This window comes from Tamandua tetradactyla, chromosome 10 (genome assembly GCF_023851605.1).
Source record: "Tamandua tetradactyla isolate mTamTet1 chromosome 10, mTamTet1.pri, whole genome shotgun sequence".
In the NCBI taxonomy this organism is placed as follows: Eukaryota; Metazoa; Chordata; class Mammalia; order Pilosa; family Myrmecophagidae; genus Tamandua; species Tamandua tetradactyla.
This window is the reverse complement of record NC_135336.1, coordinates 36,280,450-36,288,262: the sequence shown is the minus strand read 5'-3', so window position 1 is coordinate 36,288,262 and position 7,813 is coordinate 36,280,450. Positions and strand designations below refer to the sequence as shown.

Here is a 7,813-nt window from a genome sequence, read left to right as displayed (position 1 = left end):
CACGTGTGCTTTTCTAAACAGAAGTCTAGCTATTTTTGTTTGTATATTTAAGTAGCCCAGAAAATAGGCAGAAACAAGACATTCTACTGTCTTTTTTCTTTCTTCAATTGCACTCCGATGTGAAAGGGACAAAAAAAAAAAAATTCCCCACTGATCTAACCTGTATTACCTTTCAGATAGGAAAAAAAGCTTTCTTTTCAAGTTAAATGTTTTTTTCTTGCAACATATAAAAGATTTTAGCACTTAAAAAGGCATTTAATTAATTATTTTCCTTCCCCTCTTTAATAAATTTTGGTGAAATTACTTCATTCTCCCTTAGCTTTGGAGCCCATCTTAACAACATTCAACACTCTTTTAACCCACGTTGTATACCAAGATAAAATGATAATGATGAACATGGTAATCTCTTTCCTAAACCTTACCAACCATCTATTCTGCATACAGTTAGATAAGAGTGCATGTGTGTGTGATTTAAGTGTTTCAGTGTTTCTGGGTGTGTTTCTGGTATACTTGCCCACCATTAATCTTACCTTTGCATGCCCAAACTCTCTCCATCTTCAAGACTCAAATCTGATGTTACCTCCTCCATTAAAAAAGTTTTGATCCATCATTTTTAATTTTTCCTGACTTCCATGGCACTCTGAGCATCTCATATACTTCCACATTGAATCACTTATCCCAACTCTCTCTGTATCTACTGCTTCCCATTAGACAATAAACAATTTGAGGGAAGGATCTACACTTAATTCCTTTTTGGCATCACCCTGGTGCTTGCTATAATGCTTGCCCATTTTAGACTTGAACAAAAATTTTTAAAAAGGCTGCATTTCAGTGGGCATTGACATTTTATTGTTTGCCTGCTTGGACTCGGAGAATCTTCTGACTCCATATCTATTACTTTCTATATTGTTTGACACTAAATTTCATTTTTCTCTTTTCATAGTATATTTTAAAATATGTTCTTCACCTTTTCAACAATAAAATCAAATCTTAGGTCCTCTTTGACCTCTCTGGGTGAGCTTAGACACATTTTCTAGAAATTCATATTAGAGTCTATGGCCAAAATAATTTTCTCCTTTGCTCTCTTATAAACCTCAATCACTTTCTTGAAATATATAATTGTTTCCTTCTATACTGTTCCATCAAGTATAAGAAGTTCTTTACCTTAGCTTCCTAGTGATCAATCTCTGCCACAGAATGAAATACTATTATTTATTCTTGCTAATTTAGATATAAACCACACTATAAGATACTGTTTTGCTAGTTTCTTTTTAGAATTTTTAAATTTCTTTTATGCCTTCTTTTTTCAGCAGAGTTTACAAAAAAAGAGAGAAAGAGAGAATAAACACTAGAACTTTGAAAGACTATAATCATTGTCTTAAAATAATAACAGAAAGCTACTGTATGTACTGGATTATTATGATTTTTTTATTTTAGTTAATGTTCAAGAGTTGCAGAATTATCAGAACCATATTTCAGGATTTGCATATATAAATATGAATGTGGCAATGGCTCAAAAGTATGTGTTGATTGATAGTGTTTATGAAGTTATCTTCATAATTGATTAAAAAAATGGTATCATATAAACCTGATAAAACACTAGAAGATGTGCAACTTACCTGCTAAAATTTCATGGTGAGTAATGCAGATTTCCAAGGGTACTTTGTAGCATTGAACTACTGTGGTAGTTAGATTCAGTTTGCAACTTGGCCAGGTGAAGGTACCTAGTTCTGTTGCTGTGGACATGAGCCAATGGTACATGAACCTCACCTGTTGCTCATTACATGTGCAGTTAGCTAGGAGGCATGGCTGCTGTAATGAATGATGTTTGATTTAATTGGCTGGTGCTTAAATGAGAGAACTCAACATAGCACAGCCCAAGTACCTCAGCATACCTCCTCTCAGCACTCGCTGCTCAACCCAGGCTTTTGGAGATGCAGAAAGAAACCACCCCAGGAAAAGTTGTTGGAACCCAGAGGCCTGGAGAGAAGGCCTTCCCACATAAGAAAGAACTTCAGTTGAAAGTTAGCTGCCTTTCCTCTGAAGAACTAACGAAATAGATCCCCTTTTATTAAAAGCCAATCTGTCTCTGCTGTGTTGCATTCCGGCAGCTAGCAGACTAGAACAGCTACCACACCCTCAAGCTCCAGGGAAGCATTTCAGGCAGGAGCTTGTGACAACAACTAGAAAGGAGCCTAAAATCCTTCACCTGAAGAGATGGATATCAATTGGTTCATCAGTTCCATATGAATCCAGAAAGAAATGTGCCAGACTCACCTACAGGCACTCAGAATGCCCCGGAAACTGCTTTTTTTTTGAAGGAACACATTCTTACATATTTTCTTGATTCTAGAAATATACCGAACATACATCCTAGTTTATATAGAACCCTACCTATTTTAATAGGCTTTCCCATAGCCAGATCATAGATCAAAGTAAATGGCCCAAAACAACATCTGGAAAAAAAAATGGTACCCTAGAAATTTCAGAAACATTCTTTATTCTGGTGTTTTAAACTGGTTTTAAGTAACCTGCCAGATATAGCACCCCTTCTCTGGTTACTGACCACATCAACAATTCTATTAAAAAGGTGGGACTGGGTGTACAAAATAATAATAATTCATGTCCAGCCACTGCAACACCAGAGTTGGGCTGTGTAGGCTAGATGCAATCAATTAGCTCCTTAATGATCAGATTCTCTCTCTCTCTACATGAATGTAGATCTTGGTACAACAGTTTGGATTTTTTAACTGAAAGTTCATATAGGGTCAGATTTCAGACCTTTGTTTTTGACTTTGTGTACAATGATGAGGAACAAAAGCTTTCCCCTGGCTATAGGAAAGGAACACGCAAATGAAGAAAAGCCTTTGCCCTGAAAGACCTCAAGTTCTCAAGGCTCAGCATCCATAGGGTCTGATATGGAGATATGCCTCCATATTGTTCAATAGTCTTTGAATTAAAGCTTATGTAGGTGGGATCCTTATTACTAAAGCACCTTGATAAGAATATCAGTGTCTGAACTTTAGATTGCTACATTCTGGAGAAAGCAACCCAATTAAAAAATACTTTAAGGGGAGTTACTCCACAAAGGTAGATATTTTGTTTTGTTTTCCTTGACAATAGTACCTCTCTTTTTTATCAAACACAACAAATATTATAAACAGTATCTTCTAATCACCTTTCCCTTTAAAAATTGGGAAGCTCATTTGAGTTAATGCTTAGCTATTTTAACCAAGAAAAGAGTACAGGTAACAGTCTGATCACATTCTCTTGTCTTAATTTTCAACGAGCAAGCTCTATGGTTATGGGCAAGTCACTTTTCCTCACCAGGGCTCAGTTACCTCATCCACAAACTAAAGGGTTAAATTAGACACCATCAATGATTTCTTCAAGCGTTAAGAAAATTATGGTTCTAAATTCATAGGAGATTACAAGTGGTGGAAAAGAAAAATTATCAACAGCCACAATTAGGTTTCTTAAAGTTTTCAATTAACTAGCTCAACTGTGAACATTATGATAAGATTGCAATGCAATTGTGATTAATGTTGTAACCGTTATGATAATTTTTATCATAACAAATCAGTAGGCGATATCCCACAGCCACAAAGGGGACAGTAGAGGTTGTTGTTAATATTAACGTCTTTCATTTACATAGAGTTTTACAGTTTAAAATATTATTTCATATGCATTATTTTATTTGATCTCACACCTACTATGTGAGATGTGCTCTGATAAAATATCCTTATGATAATGTGAAGGCAGACACATGGGAGCTCACACAAAGAGTTTCCAGCTTAGGGGAAAATTAATATAATTTGTAAGGTAGATAAAACAGTGATTTTCAACATTTTTAGTAAGTATGTAGATCATAGATCACTTCAGAATCTGAAGAGAACCATGAACCCTTATTCAGAAAGTGTATATGCCTACAGTTGACAGCTAACACCCATATGTGGAACCCTGAGATTCCCATGGATTCCTCTTTATTTATCCCTGATGCTAAGTATAGAGTGCAGCAGTTGGGGACCCATCAAAGAGAATAAGAAAAAAATTTTCTCTGGAGTCTACAATTTAGGTGAAAAAGGAAGGCAATTCAAAAATTATTGAATGATGCCTATATGTTAAATTCTTTACATTGTAATCCCATCTAATTCTAATGAGCAGACCTAAAAAGCATTAGCATCAATTTACAGTTGAAGTTCAGAGAGATCTAGTAATTTACCACACAACTGAAAATCAATGGGGGATCGCTTCTCAGCCTTTTGGCTAAGATCAAGTGTAGTATCTGTTCTTATTAGTTTAATATCTGATACGTCCTCTATCCAAGGACAATATATTAAATGGATTTTTGGAGCAGGGAGATGGAATAGGAGCTTGCTCTGTCCACTCCATGCATCGACCTGATATTACAGTACCTCCAGGAACGGTGCACCCCTGTGGGGGAAACATGCACTGGTTGACAAGGAACGTTTCAAAGCTGGTGTCGTTGTTTCTTCATTTTCTCTGTCCTGATCTGATTTTCTATTCCCAGCTGTCCTACTGACGGCTTCAGGTTCTCCTGTCCTGTGTATACGTTTGGCTTGCTTTCTCCCACTCTTTGTGCCTGGCAGCACCTGGCCGTTACAGCTGGCTCTCTAAGCTACTAACTGAACTACTCTTTTTCATTACTTCTTATCCCTGCTAACTGAAATCACTGTTTCTGTTTTCTCTTATCCCTAAGAAAATAAAAATAAAAATAAATCAATGGGGACAGGGCAGGCAATGGTGGCACAATAGCAGAGTTCTTGCCTGCCATGCCAAAGACTGGAGTTCAAGTCACAGTGCCTGCCCATGCAAAAAAAAAAAAGAAAGGTTTATTTGGGCAGGCCATGGTACACAGCAGGCAGAGTTCTTGCTTGCCATGCCAGAGACCAGGGTTCCATTCCTGGTGCCTGCCCATGCCAAAAAAAAAAAAAAAATCAGTGGGGGGGTAATTTAAAGTTAGGTCTATCTGATCTTACATCATACATTCTTTCTACTATACAACACTGGTTAAAATGTCAACACATTGTTCAGGAAATGAAACGAGGACGACTTCTTGAGGTAGTTGGATTTAGAAATGTAGATGGCCACTTTTGCAAAACTACATCCTTAAAGTTCTTAACAGGAGGTGAACAGAGGTGATGTAGTGTGTGAAAAGGTGATGTTGGATGGTATGTAGGAACTTTTCCATATTGGGAAGATATATTTGAGGTAAATAAAATAGACCATAAATACAGCAAGACTCAGATAAAAGCACAGCATGGAAAGCCAATCAGAAGAGAGGCTTTATCTAATACATCAGAATCAAGGAAGAGACGTAAAAAGTCCCAGCAAGGTGACATGTGGGAGTCATGAGGACAGGGCAGGACCATGGCTCAATTCTCTTCAGATGTATAAGAGCTGTGTCAGGGCTGGAGCTCACTCCATCAACACTTGGAAACAACACCTCCTGAGACTTGTGTTTAAACCGCAGATTCTTGGACACACTCCTATTATCCCTTTATTGGGCCAACCCTGTGATCTCCACTGCCAGTGCTTTTTGTCAATATATCTTTGCTGAGTCCCTAAGAAATGCTGGTAATCAGTCTGACATCTCTGTATACATCACACAAAAGAGCAAGTGTATAGTTTTGATTTTTTACTTGAAATGTCACTCAGAAACAAATATTCAAAGAAGGAATCCATATTCTATAACATGTTGCAAAACATTTTAAGATGTATTCTTATTAGAGCAGCTAAGAATAAAAACTATATGCACATTTGGTAAGATTCAAATAGTTATATATTAGTCATCAGTTTAGACACAAGTTGTGTATTTCAAAAGCTACTATGTCTCTTGATTCTAATGAACAGACCCACTTCTGTGCTTGAGACTTCTTTTTTCCCAACCTTGCACTGAACTTTTCTTTTGGGTGTCCCAGAATCCAGAGAGATCAAAGCAATCTTCAGTTTGAAACTCAGATTTATCCCCTTAGCTTCATGCCCAAATTGACCTCCTCAAAGTAACTTAAAAATCTGATGCAGTCAAATTTTCTTTGCCATGATCTCAATATCGATGAGCACATCCCAGGTTTATCACATTCTTAATTATCTTTTCTTATAACAATGTTACTTTTCTCCACATCCTTTCATAACTCCCATTTACCTGGTAGTTGCTACCATAATAGGTCCTCATTCCAGCTATGCTGCCACAGGATCATGATTTTCTTCTGACGTTATTAAAGTTACTCTCATATTTTTATTTATTTATCTGTTTTTGTTTTCCCTGGCCAGACACCGGGAATTGAACCCGGGTCTCCATCTCATATTTTTATTTTAACACAAGACCCTTTTAAACATGGGCTCTCCACATGATTTGTAAGAAGGGGTGGTTTCTTTAAGTCTATAAAGTGCAAGGAAATTGCTGGGCTTCCAAATTCAAAACTATTGCATGGAAAACATCACTGCAGGGCTTTGGAAACTTCAAATGAAGAGTAAAGAATGATAGGTGTAGGACTTGCCATTTTGAGTTATTTTGAGGATGCATGAGCTAAAACAAGAGACAAAAGAAGTCAAACTCAAAGAATAAAATAATGGGAATAAAAGTTTAAGGTCACTTATAGAAAACAGGTTAAAAATAAAAAGAACAAATGATAATGGAAGGCCAAAAATCTAGGCAGAGACTCTGGTACATCAGTTAAGCTTGTGGGAAGTTAACTCAATTTACTCACCACAGCACATTTTATAAGGTTTTGCCCATTCTAGATTCATGTGTAAATTATCACATAGAGCTGCCATCATTTCCTTTGTGAGATTCAAATCTGCCCTTTCATGACCTGACTAGCACAAGTTCTTTAAACTGCATTACAATTCTCAGTTATTTCAACTTCAATTTAATGCCAGCAATAATTGACTCCTGGTGAATTCTGAACTTCATTCACAGAACAGAGATCAATACTGTTTGTTGTGTTTTCTGACAGTCATCCTGACTTCTCAGTGAGAGCTGGACCTCACTCATATCATACCTTCAAGACAGAAATCATGGCATCTGTTGAATACAGTGAAGCAAGAGTCACAATGTGGAAGTTAAAAGTAAGCTTAACTCTGTAAAGTTTGAAGCAAGGTCCACAGGAGCAGCACTTCTGACATAGAAAAATCCATAATAGAGCTTCATTAGTTGCATTTATTAAATAATCTTTATTCATGCACAAGAGGATATTTCAGTACACTGTATAGACTGTTCTTAGATTTTTCTATGAAAAATAAATAAGATTCTATACTATAACATTCTAAGTAAGTCTATATTATACAATACATTTTCAAATATGTCCCATTATTTTATCTTCATGGCAATCATTTGAAGTAGACAGGTTTGATGTCAATTTTAAAGTAAAGAAGCCAATGCATGGCATAAAGGAAAAACTTGCCACAAATCACTGAGCAGGGCACTGGTGGAGACTGATTTATAAATTAAACCTCCCATTACAGACCTTTGCTTCTTGTTATTATCACTTTACCCTTCATTAATTTATAGCAAAGTTTAAGATATATTTTTACATAAAAGTATCCCAGGACACTAAATGCAGACAGTCTAGATCGAGAGATGGATGACAGATAGATAGACAGAAGCATGGACATATAGAAGCACATAAGTACATATAAATATATGCATGTAGTCTGTTTTGTCATATGGTATATGAGAATGTATTAAATTTGAGAGATAAAAGAGTTATGGTTAGGAGTACAAATGCTAGGCAAAAATCTCTAACCCTGGGCTATACTTCTTTCCCTCGACTGTAAAATTATCCCACAA

General features: G+C 36.4%; 1 non-coding gene across 1 annotated transcript; it reads left to right on the top strand.

The window, feature by feature from the left end:
- Positions 1 to 4,246: 4,246 nt before the first annotated feature.
- Positions 4,247 to 4,437, top strand: LOC143649006 (U2 spliceosomal RNA). Its single transcript, XR_013158888.1, has one exon. It is a non-coding gene; the product is annotated as a U2 spliceosomal RNA (small nuclear RNA).
- Positions 4,438 to 7,813: the final 3,376 nt, after the last annotated feature.